This window comes from Ailuropoda melanoleuca, chromosome 18 (genome assembly GCF_002007445.2).
Source record: "Ailuropoda melanoleuca isolate Jingjing chromosome 18, ASM200744v2, whole genome shotgun sequence".
Classification (NCBI taxonomy): domain Eukaryota; kingdom Metazoa; phylum Chordata; class Mammalia; order Carnivora; family Ursidae; genus Ailuropoda; species Ailuropoda melanoleuca.
The window spans coordinates 29,567,916-29,584,489 of NC_048235.1; the positions used below are offsets into that span (position 1 = coordinate 29,567,916).

The 16,574-nt window shown below is 40.8% G+C and overlaps 1 protein-coding gene and 1 pseudogene across 1 annotated transcript in view; one reads left to right on the top strand and one right to left on the bottom strand.

Annotated features, from left to right (window-relative positions):
* Window positions 1–16,574, bottom strand: part of HGSNAT (heparan-alpha-glucosaminide N-acetyltransferase) — an 84,422-nt gene that overhangs the window by 44,492 nt on the left and 23,356 nt on the right. The window lies entirely within an intron of this gene.
* On the top strand, window positions 14,380–15,467 carry LOC100468996 (annotated as a pseudogene).

Consider the following 16,574-nt stretch of genomic DNA (forward strand, 5'->3'; position numbering starts at 1 on the left):
TTTTTTTTTTTTTTTTTTTTTTTTTTTTTTTTTTTCCCGCCAGCTCCCTGCGCCGGCTGACCCGGGCACTGGAAGGAGCCGAGATTCGCTCCCAGCACGCAGCGCTCTTTGGTCCTGCAGGCCACCGGCCGCGGCGCCCCAGTCTGTGGCCACTGCCCTGAGCAACATTCTGCTCAATTCCTGGGTCCTGTCATTCAGCAAACAAATGGGCGTTAGCGTCCCCTGGCCCCCGTCTGGAAATGCCATGGTAAGCAAGACAGGCCCCCCCAGGCGTTCACCCTCCAGAGGGACAGATGCGCCTCCAAAGCCGCCATGGGGTACCACCAGTTTGATGCTCTTTGTCAGTCTCGGATGCAAAGTTAGGGGCGCGCGGGCACGATGACTCCGCAGTTGCACTCCTATATACCCGGGAAAACTGTCGTACGTAGGAGACACGTTCGACAATGCTCGTAGCGGAGTGCTTCGCAATTTCAAAAACCTGTAAACACTCTAAATGTCTATCAGTGGAGAAAATGGGTAAATTGTGGTAGAATGTATACAGCTGTAGAAATGATCTTTGTGTATCAACATGGATGAGTCACAAAAATAAAGCTGAGGGCAAAAGGCAATTTGCACAAATACCTTTGTGATAACTTATACGTAAGTGTAAAGCCAGAAAAACAGTACTGTATGTTGTTAAGGAATATATGCGTATATAATAAAACTATAGAGACAGATACGGAAAGATAGACACTAAATTCAAGTAATGGTTGGGAGTAGGGAGGGAGCAAGATGTCACTGCAGTGGGCTTTGGCTGGCAATGTTTCATTGCTTAACAAGGGTGATAGGCATATGGGTGACCCCTATTTAACTTTTTTTTTAAGATTTTATTTATATGTTTGTCAGAGAGAGAGCACATGCAGGAGGAGTGGCAGGCAGAAGGAGAAGGAGAAGCAGGCTCCCCGTGAGCGGTCATGACCTGAGCCAAAGGCAGTGGTTTAACCTACTGAGCCACCCAGGCGCCACCACCCCCAAATTATTTTTTATACTTCTCTGTATGTCTGAATTACCTGACGATGTTTTAAAGCTACAGTAAGTACGATGAGTGCTATGTTGGTAGAACAAAGTGCTAAGATAGCATTTGACAGAAGCACCTAAGCTGGACTGGAAAGACTCCCAGGAAGACTGACACTTAAACCAAGTTTGAGGGATGTTAGCCAGGCCAAGGGAGGCAGTGTTCCTGGGGCACCTGGGTGGCTCAGTGGTTAAGCCTCTGCTCAGGTCATGATCCCAGGGTAGTGGGATCCAGCTCCCTGCTCAGCAGGGAGCCTGCTTCTCCCTCTCCCACTCCCCCTTCCTGTGTTCCCTCTCTCTCTCGCTGTGTCTCTCTCTGTCAAATAAATAAAATCTTTAAAAAAAAAAAAAAAAGGGAGGCAGTGTTCCTAATAGAAGGAACAGCCCTTGCACAGGCCCAGATAAAGCAGGGCCCAGTGCGGGAACCCAGTGTAACTGAAGCGGAATTCTGTGACAGAGCTAGTCAATAGAATTGACTTGGGTGGGCCAGTCGGTTAAGTGGCTGCCTTCAACTCAGGTCATGATCCCAGAGTCCTGGAATCTGGTCCCGCATGTGTCCTGCACTGGGCTCCTTGCTCAGCTGGGAGCCTGCTTCTTCCTCTGCCCCTTCCCCTCCCCCTGCTTGTTCTCTCTCTTTCTCGCAAAAATAAAAAAATAAAAGATAAAAAACAAAACAAAACTGAGTTTGGGCTTCGTCCTAAGGACCATAGCAAGCTGTTGATGAGTTTTAAGGTGGAGAATAACTTTCAGGAAAATAATGGTCATGGACTGTCTCACAAAGGTCAGTCACATCCTTTTTCTCAGAGAAAACAAGTGTCTATGTCTGAATGTCAGGAAAATGTTCAGTTACTCCCTCTTTCTTCTTTGTCCCACTGTTCAGAATCTCAAGACTCAAGGGACAGTGGTGTCTAAGCCATCTGGCAAAACCACTGCCAACAAGTTGTCTACTGTCCAACAGCTGCTTCTGGTCCCCACAGAACCAGACTAGGCCACAGGGGCCACAGGGTAGATATATCCTCTCTTCTCTCCTTGAGGACGGCACTTTCAGCTTTGTCACAATCCTCCATGGCCAGGAGAGTCTGGAGTTCCTGTCTTAGAGCGGTGCTTGGCTGTCCACCTGGAACACCCTTCCACCAGATACCTCACGGCTCCCTCCCTCACTTCACTCAGGTCTCAGCTCCACTGTTAGCTTTTCAAGGTGGCCTTCCCCATTACCTTAATCTAAAGCTAAAACTTCCTCTATCCCTGTATCTCACTGTATCTGCTTTGTTTTCTTCTCTACCTGACATTATAATGTGCATTTGTTTATCTGTTTCTCTGTTAGGCTATGATGCCCTAATAAACAGCCCCTAAATCTCTTGGCTTATCTCAACGAAGTTCATTTCTTGCTCACATTTATACCCGATGCTTCATTCCAACAGCAGCTTCTACCACTCCTGCAGTAGTGGGAACATAATGCAGCAAATCCCCCACGGGCTCTTAAAGCTCCTTCCCTCAGGAGATGTCTGTGACTTGCATTCACATTTTACTGTCCAAAGCAAGCCATGTGGCCACATGCAATGAACACGTGCAGGAAAAAGACCAAAACAAAACCACTGGACGAAATTCAATACCTAGTCAACTCTCAGCAAACTAGGAATAGAAGGGAATCTTTTCAGTCTGATAAAGGGCATCTATGAAAAACTTCGGGCTAACTAGACACTTGGGAGGACTGAATACTTTCCTCCTAGGATCGTGAACAAGACAAGATTGTCTGCCCTCACCATTTCTACTCAACATTGTCCTGGAGTTCCTAATCAGTGCAATAAGGCAAGAAAAAGAAATTAAAAACTTACACATTATATTTATTCAGAGATGGCATGATTGTATATGTGGAAAATCTTAAGGAATCTACAAATACAAAAAAAAAAGCTACTAGAAAGCTTAAGTGAATTTAGCAAGGTCACAGAACTCAAAGTCGATATACAAAACTCTATGTTTATATTCCAGACATAAACAATTGGAACTTGACATTTTTAAATAGAATTTACAATAGAGTTTTTTAAATGACTACATAGCAGTAAATTTAATAAAACTAAAGACTTGAACATTGAAAACTATAAATATTGATGAGGAAAGTTAAAGAAGACCTAACTAGCTGGAGAGAAATACCATCTTCATACATTAAAAGAATCACTGCTGTTAAGATGCCAATTCTTTCCAAATCAATCCCAATCAAAATTCCAGCAGGTTATTTTTTAGATTTTTTTTTTGCATGTGTGAAGAAATTGACAAATGATTCCAAAATGTATATGAAAATGCAAAGGGCCTAGAATAGCCAGAATTATTATGAAAAAGAACAAAGTTGCAGGAATCGTATCATCTGATTTCAAGATTATAAAGCTACAGTAATCAAGATAGTGTGTTTTGGGGATGGCTGAGTGGCTCAGCTGGTTAACCGTCTGCCTTCTGCTCAGGTCCCCCAGATCGAGTCCCACATTAGGCTCCCTGTTCAGCAGGGAGCCTGCTTCTCCCTCTCCCTCTGCTGAGCCCCTTGCTTGTACTCTCTCTGTCCCTCTCTCTCTCTCTCTGACAAATAAATAAATAAAATCTTTAAAAAAAAAAAAGATAGTGTGTTTTAAGTGGAATAGGATAGAGAGCCTAGAAATAAACACACGCAACTTGGTTTTCACCACATTGCCAAAGGAATTTAATAGGGGAAAGCATATTCTTTTCAACAAATAATGCTACAATTATATGATTCACCTTGACCCTTACCTCATACCACATACAAAACAAACAAACAAAGCCACAAAACAAACAAAAAAATAGATGAAAGACCTAAACGTAAATGCTGAAACTATAAAACTTCTGGAGAAAATACAGGAGACTTATAGGAGAAAATATTTATGACCATGGATTAGGCAAAGATTTCTTTTTCTTTTCTTTTTTCCCCCTCTGTATAGTGTTTATTAAAAGAAGAACCAGTTAGATGTTAGGTGACAGATTTCTTAAATAGTACATAAACCATTTTTTAAAAATTAAAGACCCTAAAAAAATTTTTAAAAAGCTAAAGATACTGTTAAGAAAAAGAAAAGGGGGGCACCTGGCTGGCTCAGTCGATTGCTCATCTGCCTTCGGCTCAGGTCATGATCCCAGAGTCCTGGGATGGAGCCTAAGTCAGGCTCCCTGCTCAGTGGGGAGTCTGCTTCTCCCTCTCCCTGTCCCTCCCCCCCACTCCTATGTGCTCTCTTTCTTTCAAATAAATAAATAAAACCTTTAAAAAAATTCATTGAGATGTACACTTAAAATGGTTGCATTTTATTATATACAAACCAGATTTCTGCCTTGGGAAATCCGATGGAGAGTATGACATTTATAGATGTAAGAAATATTGAAGAAGCGGATTTGGAGAAAAAAAGTTACTTGGGAAATGTTGAGTTTGAAATGTTCTTCTTTGGAGAAATGTGTATCAGTCTCTCATTTTTAAGTTGGAGGGTTGTATTGTTATTGTTGAGTTACAGGGGTTCTTTATATATACTGGATTAACCTTCCCTTATCAGATATATGATTTGCAAATAAAATTGATGTAAAGAATTAAGTATTTGGAAAAAATCGGTACAGAGATGGCAAGTGAAGCCATGGAAGAGGATGAGATCATCCAGATAATGTGTGTTGGGCTAAGAATAGAACCTTCAGGAGCACTTGGGATGGGCAGAGACTAAGAAGAAGAAGCCAGAATGGTAGGAAGAAGTCTAGGCGGTTGTGATATCACAGAAGTCGAGAGGTATTTCAAGAAGGAAAGGACTGAAAATTATCCACTCAGTTTAGCTCCCAGGTCATTAGTGACCTGGTAACAGCAGGGGTAGGGGTAGCAGCAAAGATCAGACTGCAGGGAGCGGAAGAGTCAAAGGAGTATAAAGCATAGACACGTCAATACAATACAATGGTACGGGACAACTAGATGGCCAAATGCAAAAGAAGGAAGCTGGACCCTTACTTTACACCATATACAAAAATTAAACAAAAATGGATCAAGGATTTTAATGTTAAATCAAAAATTATAAAACCTTTAGAAGAAAACATAAGGATAAGTCTTTATGAACTTGGATTTGATCATGGATTCTTAGGTCAACAAAAGCATGAGCAACAAAAGAAAAATACAGATCAATTGGACTTCATCAAATTAAAGCTTCTGTGTTTCAAAAGACACTTTCATGGTGCCTGGGTAGCTTAGTCAGCTAAGCATCTTCCCTTGGCTCAGGTCATGATCCTAGGATTGAGCCCCATGTCAGGCTCTCTGCTCTGGGGGAGTCTGTTTTCCTTCTCACTCTGCCCCTCCCCCCACTCATGCTCACTCTCCCTCTCTCTCTCTCTCTCAAATAAATAAAATCTTTTAAAAAAAGACACTTTTGGGGCATCTGGGTGGCTCAGTCAGTTAAAGCATTGCCTTCGGGTCAGGTCATGATCCCAGGGTGCTGGGATCGAGCCCTGTGTTGGGCTCCCTACTTTCAAGAAAATAAAAAGACAACCGATCAAATGTGAGAAAATATTTGCAAATAATATATCTGATAAGGGACTTGTGTACAAAATATATAAAGAACTACAACTCAACAACACAACAGAACAACTGAATTTAAAATGGGCAAAGAAAAAAATGGGGGAAAATGTCTGAATAGATATTTTTCCAAGAAAAATATACAAATAGCCAGTGAGTACCCACAAAAAAATGCTCAAAATCATTAGTCATCAGGAAAATGCAAATCAAAGCCATAATGAGCCCTGTTCATGGATTGGAAGGCAATATTATTAAGATATCAATGCTACCCAAAGTCATCTACAGATTAAACTCAATATCTATCAAAATCCCAATGGTATTTTTTGTGCAAAATAGTAAAGGCCATCGAAAATTTAGATGGGATCATAAGGGACACCAAATAGCCAAAACAATCTTGAAAAAAAGAACAAAGTTGGCAGTTTCACATTTCTGGATTTCAAAACTACAAAGCTACATGATCAAAACAGTATGGTACTGGCATAAAGACAGAGATCTAGACCAATTAAATGGAATAGAAAGCCCAGAATCAACTTACATATATGGTCAAATAATTTTCAACATGGGAAAAAACAATGTTTCAACAAATGATGTTGGGGAAATTGGATATCTACATGCAAAAAAACCCCTAGAAGTTGGGCCCTTTCTTACACTGTCTACAAAAGTTAACTCAAAATGGATCCAAGACCTAAATGTAAGAGCTAAAAGAATAAAATTCTTAGAAGAAAATATGGGGGAATAGCTTCATGACATTAAATTCAGCAGTGAGTTCTTAGGTATGTCACCAAAAGCAAAGACAACAACAACAACAAAGATAAATTGAACTTCATCAAAATTAAAAAGTTTTTGCATCAAAGGACGTGATCAGTAGTGAAAAAGCAACCATGGAATGGGAGAAAATATTTGCAAATCATATGTCTGGTAAGGGACTGATATCCAGTACATATAAAGAACTCGTACAACTCAACAACAACAAAACAAGCAATACAATTTTAAAATGGGCTAAGAACTTGAATAGGCATTTCTCCAAAGAAGACATACAAATGTCTTAGTGGTCGCTTAAGGGTAGAGGTTGGGGGGAATGGGAGGATAGGGGATTATAGCTAATGGGTGTGGCATTTCTTTTTGAGGGGATGAAAATGTTCTGGATTCTTTTTCAGCTTGGGGTAAATTGACAAATAATTGAAAATAAAGGTGTATATGTTTCAAGTGCCCATTGGGGTTGGGGCAAAATGGTGGAGGAGTAGGGGACCCCGTTTGAACGGGTACCCTGAATTGAGCTGGATATCTACCAAACCATTCTGAACACCCACGAAATCAGCCTGAGCTGTAATAATATGTATCTGGATCTCTACAAGCAGAAAATCTGTGGTCACAATGTATGCTGGACGGAGTTGTGATTTTGCGGGCAGATATCAGAAGATAAACGCGGGGGGAGGAAGCCGCCGCCGTAAGCTGGCCCTGGAAAATGATAGAACACCACAGCGCATCACTTGCAGGGCAGTAGGGGTGGCGGGAAGGGCCTGATAACGGTGCTCAAACAGGATCCAGGAGCTGCAGGGGGCGCACCCAGACAGGGGCCTCTGCCACTGCCTGCGTGGACCCGGACCACCTGCGGTTTTGGAAGCACAGGGGGCAGAAACAGGCGGGGGCCCTGAGTCTACCGCTGGGAGGGTCACTGAGGGTGTGCACACCCGTGGGAGGCTGCAGATTTCAGCAGCGGATTCAGAAAGGGAGACTGTATTCTGGAGGATTTGGAGAAGAGCAGACTGTGATTTCTCTGCCCTGGGGCAGAGGTGTGGGTGCGGACATTTTCCTTGCTCTGACCCTCCAAAAAGGCACAAAAAGCTGCCAGAGAACAAAAGCCCCAAAAACCAGTTTCCAGGGAGCCCAGCCTCTTGATAGTGGGTGGGGCAACTCCACCCAAGCAGGGCTGCCTGAGAAACAGCGAGGCAGGCCCCTCCCCCAGAAGACGAGCTGGAAGAACAAGAGGAGGACCACCCAAGGGTCCCCACAAAACTGTAAAACCCCAACACCAGGGGAAAATAGTATATTGAGCTCCAGATGTTGCCTCACTGCTTGTGTATTTCTCAGATACAACCTTTTTTTTAATTCTTTCTCATGTTTCTTCTGTTTTTTCTTTTTACCTTTTTCTCATTCCAACTAGATGTTTAATACAACATATTTCATAGTAGCTTTTTAACCTGTACTTTTTCACACCTATATTTTTTTATATACAGATATAAGCTTCAATGTAGTCCTTTTTTCCCTGTTCAATACTACCTTTACATGTATATCCCAGTTTTATCTTCCCTGTAACTTTGGGAAGTACTGTGCTCTAACAAAGAGCAAAATACACTCGGGAAGTACTGAAACACCCTACCTTGCCCACATTGAGAGATTAGAGCCCCCCTACCCTCACCCCTCTCTTTTTAAAAAGTTTTAAATCTTTACATTAAAAAAATTTTTTTTTAAAGATTTTATTTATTTATTTGACAGAGACAGACAGCCAGCGAGAGAGGAAACACAAGCAGGGGGAGTGGGAGAGGAAGAAGCAGGCTCACAGCAGATGGGAGCCTGATGTGGGGCTCGATCCCATAACGCCGGGATCACGCCCTGAGCCGAAGGCAGATGCTTAACCGCTGTGCCACCCAGGCACCCCTAAAAATTTTTTAACTTCATAAATTTTATTCTTGGGTTTCATTATGGCTTTGTGGTTTTGGTGGTGGCTTCTGACCCCTCTGGGTTTTCCCAGGGTACATTTTGTCTGGATTGTGGTTGATATTCTGGACTCTGTACATCCCCTCAAACTACCCCTCAACAGAATGACTAGGAGGAGGAACTCACAGCAAAGAAAAGAACCAGAGACAACAGCCTCTCCCACAGACCTAATGGATATGGATATAAGCAAGATGTCAGAGAAAGACTTCAGGGTAGCAGTTATGAAGTCAATAGCTAGCACTGAGAAAACCATCAGCAGCAATATAGAATCTCTAAGGGCATAAATGAGAGCCAATCAGGCCGAACTTACAAATGCTATGAATAAGATGCAGTCTAAACTGGGTGCTCTAACAGCTGGGGTAAATGAGGCAGAACAATGAATCAGTGATCTAGAACATAAACTGATAGAAAGGAAGGAACAGGAGGAGGCCTGGGACAAACAGCTTAAAATCCATGAGAACAGACTTCAAGAGATTAATGATGCCATGAAATGTACCAATGTCAGAATTAATGGGATCCCTGAGGGGGTGAAGAGAGGGAGGACTAGAAGGTGTATTTGAGCAAATCGTAGCTGAGAATTTCCCTAATCTGGGGAAGAAAACAAGCATTTGTGTCCAAGAGACAGAGAGAACCCCTCCCAAGATCAAGGAGAACAGACCAACACCCCAGCATATAATAGTAAAACTCGAAAATCTTAGAACCAAGGAAGCCATCCTGAGAGCAGCAAGGGGGGAAGAGATTTCTTACGTACAGGTGAAGGAACATCAGAATAACGTCAGACCTGTCCACATAGACCTGGCAAGCCAGAAAGGGCTGGCAAGACATATTCAGTGTACTATATGAGAACATGCAGGCAAAAAAACTTTATTTGGCAAGGCTGTCATTCAGAATGGATGGAGAGATAAAGAGTTTCCAGGACCGGCCGAAACTGAAAGAATATGTAACCACCAACCAAGCCCTGCAAGAAATACTAAGGGGGAGTTCTATAAAAGAAGAAAGACCCCAAGAGTAACAGAGACCAGAAATTTACAGAGACTATCCATAGAAACGGGGAATGTACAGACAATAGGATGGCAATAAGCACATATTTTTCAGTAGTAACCCTCAACGTGAATGGCCTAAATGCTCCCATGAAACAGCTCAGGGTTGCAGATTGGATACGAAGACAGGACCCATCCATATGCTGTCTACAAGAGGCTCATTTTTAACCTAAAGTCACCTCCAGACTGAAAGTGAGGGGATGGAGAACCATTTATCATGCCAACAGACCTCAAAAGAAGGCTGGGGTAGCAATTCTTATATCAGACAAATTAGAATTTAAACCAAAGACTGTAATAAGAGATCCAGAGGGACACTATATCATTCTTAAAGGGTCTATCCAAAAAGAAAATCTAAAAGTGGTAAATATCTATGCCCCCAGCAGCCAAATATATAAGTCAGCTGTTAACCAAAATAAAGAATCAGATCGACAAGAATACATTACAAGTAGGAGATTTTAACACTCCACTCTCAGCATTGGACAGATCATATAAACAGAAGATCAACAAAGAAACAAGAGCTTTGAATGACACATTGTACAAGATGGACTTCGTAGATACATACAGAACATTCCACCTTAAAACAAGAGAATACTCATTCTTCTCGAGTGCATATGGAATTTTCTCCAAATGACCACATACTGGGTCACAAATCAGGTCTCAGCCAATACCAAAAGACTAAGATTATTCTCTGCATCAGACCACAATGCCTTGAAACTGGAACTCAATCACAAGAAAAAATTTGGAAGGAATTCAAACCTGGAAGTTAAAGACCATCCTGCTAAAGAATGATTGGATCATCCAGGAAATTAAAGAAGACTTTAAACAATTCATGGAAACTAATGAGAATGAAAACACTTCAGTACAAAACCTATGGGATACTGCAAAGGCGGTCCTAAGAGGGAAATACATAGCCATTGAAGCCTCTCTCAGAAAATTAGAAAAATCCCAAATGCACAAGCTAGCCTTTACACCTAAAGGAGCTGGAGAAAGAACAGCAAATAAAACCTAGACCAAGCAGGAGAAGAGAAATAATAAAGATTAGAGCAGAGATCAATGAATTAGAAACCAGAAAAAAAGTAGAACAGATCAACAAAAGTAGGAGCTGGTTCTTTAAAATAATTAAGAAGATCGATAAACCACTGACCAAACTTATCCAAAAGAAAAGAAAGGACCCAAATTAATAAAATCATGAATGAAAGAGGAGAGATCATGACTAACACCAAGGAAATAGAAACAGTTATTAGAAATTATCACCAGCAACTATATGCCAACAAATTAAGCAACCTGGAACAAATGGTTGCCTTTCTGGAAAGCTACAAACTACCAAGACTGAAATAGGAAGAAATAGACAATCTGAATAGACCAACAACCAGAAACGAAATTGAAGCAGTAATCAAAAACCTCTCAAGAAACAAAAGTCCAGGGCCAGACAGCTTCCCAGGGGAATTCTACCAAACATTTAAAGAAGAAATAATACCTATTCTACTGAAGCTGCTTTAAAAAACAGAAACAGAAGGGAAACTCCAAACTCTATGGGGCCAGCATTACCCTGATCCCAAAACCAGGCAAAGTCCCCATCAAAAAGGAGAACTACCGACCAGTATCCCTGATGAACATGGACGCCAAAATACTCAACAAGATCCTAGCTAATAGGATCCAACAGTACATTAAAAGGATTATCCATCATGGCCAGGTAGGATTTATACCTGGGATGCAAGAGTGGTTCAACATTAGCAAATCAATCAATGTGATAGAGCATATTAATAAAAGACAAGAATCATATGATCCTCTCAATTGATGTAGAGAAAGCATTTGACAAAATACAACATCTGTTTCTGATTAAAACTCTTCAGGGTATAGGGATAGAGGGAAAATGCCTCAATATCATAAAAACCGTCTTTGAAAAGCCCACAGCGAATATCATTCTCAATGGGGAAAAGGTTTTCCTTAAGGTCAGGAACACGACATGGATGCCCACTCTCACCATTATTGTTCAACATAGAACTAGAGGTCCTAGCCTCAGCAATCAGACAACAAAAAGAAATAAAATGCATTCAAATTGGCAAAGAAGAAGTCAAACTCTCTTAGTTCGCAGATGACCTGATGTTTTATGTGGAAAACCCAAAAGACTCCGCCCCCAAGTTATTAGAACTCATACAGCAATTCATTTCTATACACTAACAATGTAACTGAAGACAGAGAAATTAAGGAATTGATTCCATTCACAATAGCAACAAAAACCATAAGATACCTAGGAATAAACCTAACCAAAGATATAAAGAATCGATACTCTAGAAACTACAGAACACTTATGAAAGAATTGAGGAGGACACAAAGAGGTGGAAAAACATTCCATGCTCATGGATTGGAAGAATAAACATTGCTAAAATGTCTGTGCTGCCCAGAGCAATTTATACTTTTAATGTCATCCCTATTAAAATACCATTGCCATTTTTCACAGAGCTGGAGGAAACAATTCTAAAATTTGTACGGAACCAGAAAGACCCCAAATCGCCAAGGGAATGATGAAAAAGAAAAACAAAGCTGGGGGCATCATGCTGCCTGACTTCAAGCTATATTACAAAACTGTGATCACCAAGACAGGATTGTCTTGGCACAAAAACAGACGCATAGACCAATGGAACAGAATAGAGACTCCAGAAATGGACCCTCAACTCTATGGTCAACTAATCTTTCACAAATCAAGAAAAAATATCCAATGGAAAAAAGACAGTCTCTTCAACAAATGGTGCTGGGAATATTGGACAGCTACATATAGAAGAATGAAACTGGACCATTCCCTTACACCATACACAAAGATAAATTTAAAATGGTTGAAAGACCTCAATGAGAGACAGGAATCCATCAAAATCCTGGAGGAGAACATAGGCAGTAACATTTTTGACATCAGCCACAGTAACTTCTTTCAAGACATGTCTCCAAAGGTAAGGGAAACAAAAGCAAAAATGAACTATTGGGACTTCATCAAGATAAAAAGCTTCTGCACAGCAAAGGAAAGAGTCAACAAAACTAAGAGATAATCCACAGAATGGGAGAAGATATTTGCAAATGACATTTTGGATAAAGGGCCGTATCCAAGATCTATAAAGAACTTCTCAAACTCAACACTCAAAAAACAAATAATCCAGTCAAAAAATGGGCAGAAGACACATGAAAAAATGTTCAACATCACTAGCCATCAGGGAAATTCAAATTAAAACCACAATGAGATACCACCTTACACCAGTTAGAATGGCCAAAATTAACAAGATATGAAACAACAAGTGTTGGAAAGGTTGTGGAGAAAGGGGAACCCTCTTATACAGTTGGTGGTAATGCAAGCTAGTGCAGCCACTCTGGAAAACAGTATGGAGGTTACTCAAGGTGTTAAAAATTGAGCTACCCTACGACCTAGCAACTGTACTACTAGGTATTTACCACAATGATACAGATGTTGAAAAGAAGGGGCACATGCACCCCCAATGTTCATAGCAGCAATGTCCACAATAGCCAAACTGTGGAAGGAGCTGAGATGCCCTTCAACAGATGAATGGATAGAGAAGATGTGGTCCATATATACAATGGAATATCACTCAGCCTTCAGAAAGGATGAATACCCACCATTTACACTGACATGGAACGGGAGAGGATTATGCTAAGTGAAATAAGTCAAGCAGAGAAAGACAATTATCATATGGTTTCACTTATAGGTGGAACATAAGCAATAGCACGGAGGACCATAGGGGAAGGGAAGGAAATCTGAAGGGGGAGAAATCAGAGAGGGAGATGAACCATGAGAGACTCTGGACCCCGGGAAACAAACTGAGGGTTTCAGAGGGGAGGGGGTAACGGGTGATGGGCGTTTAGGAGGGCACGTGTTGTGATGTGCACTGCGTGTTATACATAACTAATGAATCATTGAACGCTATATCAAAAACTAATGATATACTATACAGTACCTAACTGAACATAATTTTAAAAATAAACATAAATAAATAAAATCTGAGTATTTAATTTTTTGTTTATATATTTTGGATTTTAACCCTTTATCAAATATATGTTTTGCAAATATTTTTGCCCATTCTGTAGGTTGCCTTTACATCTTGTTGTTTCCTTTGCCGTAGGAAATTTTTGTTTGATGTAGTTCCACTTGTTTATTTTTGCTTTTGTTGCCTGTGCTTTTGACATATTAAAAAAAATCACTGCCAAGACCAATGTCAAGGGGCTTTTCCCCTGTTTTTCCCTAGAAGTCTTATGATTTCAAGTGTCTTATATCTAACTCTTAAATTCACTTTGAGCTCCTTTTCATGAGTGATGTAAGATAGGGGGCCATTTTCATTCCTTTGCATGTGCCTGTCCAGTTTTTCCAAAACCATTTATTGAAGAGACTCTCCTTTCCCCACTGTGTATTCTTGGTGCCCTTGTCAAAGATTAGTTGACCATATACACCTTGGTTTATATCTGGGCTTTCTATTCTGCTCCATTGGTCTATATGTCTATTTTTATGCCAGTACCATACTGTTTTATACAAGTTTTACAACATAGTTTGATATCAGGAATTGTGATGCCTCCACCTTTATTTCTCCAGATTGCTTTGGTATTTGGGGTCCTTTATTGATTCCATACAAATTTTAGGATTTTTTTTCTATTTCTGTGAAGACTGCCACTGGAATTTATAAAAATTGCATTGAATCTGTGGATCACTTTGGACATTTTAACAATATTAATTCTTTCACTCCATGAACATAGGGTATCTTTCATTCATTTGCATCTTCATCAATTTCTTTCATCAATGTCTTATTATTTTCAGTGCACATGCCTTTCACTTCCTTGGCTAAATTTATTACTAAGTTTCTCATTGGTTTTGATGCTATGGTAAATGGGATTGTTTTAATTTTCCCTTCTGAATGTTAGTGTATGGAAATGCAACTGAGAGTAACAAAAGTATCAACTCTGCGAAGGATAGTTGCTGGCATATTGGTCTTCCCTGCATCTTTACTGCCCTCCAGTGAGGTTACTGTGGTTTCCGCGATGAGCTCCCAGAAAGACAGCATAGTCTGTTCCAGGCCTCAGAGGCACCATGATGTGTCTAGCTTCAAAAATGACAAGTTTGATAAGAGTGTCCAGACCAAGAAAATTAAGGCAAACCATCATAATGGAGTATGTCAGCACTGTAAAGAAGTTATTGAATGATGTGCAAAACACAGCAAATACAAACCATTTCAAAGCCTTAAAAATGTGTTAAATGTTTACAAAAGACAGTGAAGCGTTCTTATAACATGTAGACCATGTGCCTGTGAAGGTGAATTTTGTGCAAAATGTGCAAGAAAAGAAGACACTGTTATTCTGTTTAATAAAGAAACAGAAAAGGGGCACCTGGCTGGCTCAGTTGGCAGACTCTTGATCTCGGGTTCATAAGTTCAAGCCCCATGTTGGGTGTAGAGCTTACTGAAAAGAAAAGAAGAAAGAAAAAGAGAAAGAGAGGGAGGGGAGGAGAGGGGAGGCAAGGGGAGTGGAGGGGGAAAGGGAGGGAGGAAGGGAAGGAGTGGGGAGAAGGAGAGGAGAGGGGAGGGGAGGGGAGGCAAGGAAAAAGAGAGAAAGATAAAACATATTGAAAATAATCTAAATTCCAACCATAGAAGAAACTGCAGAAGAAATGAAGATAATTTACATTTTGATGTGGATTTACATGACACAGATGACAACAAACTGGACTAATACAATGATATTAAAATCAGTTTGAAAAATGAAATTCTGACCAACTTTTGACTTTAAGGGTTTTACAGCAAACAAAAATAAAACAAAACAAAACACCCCAACACTGTTACATCCTAATGAAAAAATTGGATGAGCCTATATAGAAACTAGGCAAAATTTACACATGGACAGTATCAATTTTGTATGATATTTGAATAATTATAAAGCTTTCATCAAGAGTTCACTTACAACAAATTCCGAAGTAGCGTACGTTAGAGTGAAATGAACACCAAACGCTGACATGAGTGTCCAGCGTCGTACTGCAGCTCATGGGGATTCTGGAGAACAGACTACCTAACAGCAAACTAAGCCAGAAAAGCAAAATGGAAAATGCAGGTGTGCGTGCAAGGTGTCCTGTTGACTCGTGGGGTTTTGGGTGCAGCCAGAAGTCTCAGTGGGAGGTAAGCCTCTTACTGGGGGTACAGTTTCTCTCGAGAGAAATCTTCCAGTCTCCTGACTCAGCGTCACAGTAATAGCCTGGCTGAGAGCCTGGGAGAGGAGTTTGTGGACTGGAGTGGAAAATGCCCATGAGGGGTCTTACCATCCTTTCTGTAGAGTTTCAGGCAATCCCTCCATTTTCACGATTGAATTTTACCCCAACATATGTTATATCTGGGGTTCTCATTTAGCTCTTTAGTTCGCTTTTCCTAGAAATTGTCTTCTTTCCAGTGGAGCACTGAGAAGTGGTATCCTGACTCTGTCAGGTTTGTGAAGGCAATCTGGAGTCTAACTCTTCTGTACAGGAACTTCCCACCAATTCTTGTGGCTTTCAGCCCACTCCTTACTCTCACCTTCCAAGGAACTTGGTCTCTCCAATTTTAGAGCTTTCCAGAATTCTGAGGCACAAATAGTCTTGCTTCATGTTTGGCCTTATGTGGTTTATGCCTGTTTATTTCTTCACTGTCATTCTAACTTGGTTTCAGAAGGAAGCAGAGATAAATGTGTGTGATCCATCTATGGTTAACACATGATAAAAACCAACAGTCTGCTTTTTTTTAAGATTTTATTTTTATGTAATCTCTACACCGGATGTGGGGCTCGAACTCACAACCCCAAGACCAAGAGTTGCATGCTCTAACAACTGAGCTAGCCAGGCACCCCCAATGGTCTTTTTTTTTTTTGTAAGATTTTATTTATTTATTTGAGACAGAGAGAGGGAGAGCACAAGTGGGGGGAAGGGAGAGGGACAAGCAGAGTCCGCGCTGAGCGCAGAGCTCAATGTAGGGCTCGATCTCATGACCCTGAGATCATGACTTAAGCCGAAATCAAGAGTCAGACGCTTAACCAACTGAGCCACCCAGGTGCCCCTTAAAGTAAGATACAACACAGCTGTGCACCCCCCCCCGGAAATTTAAATGATAACCTGCAAGAAAAACAATCAATTTACTTGGTTTTATAGGAATACACCGTTGTTTAATGTGAGCTATACACACATACTATGTGCCTGTTTTATGACCCGTGTGCTATAC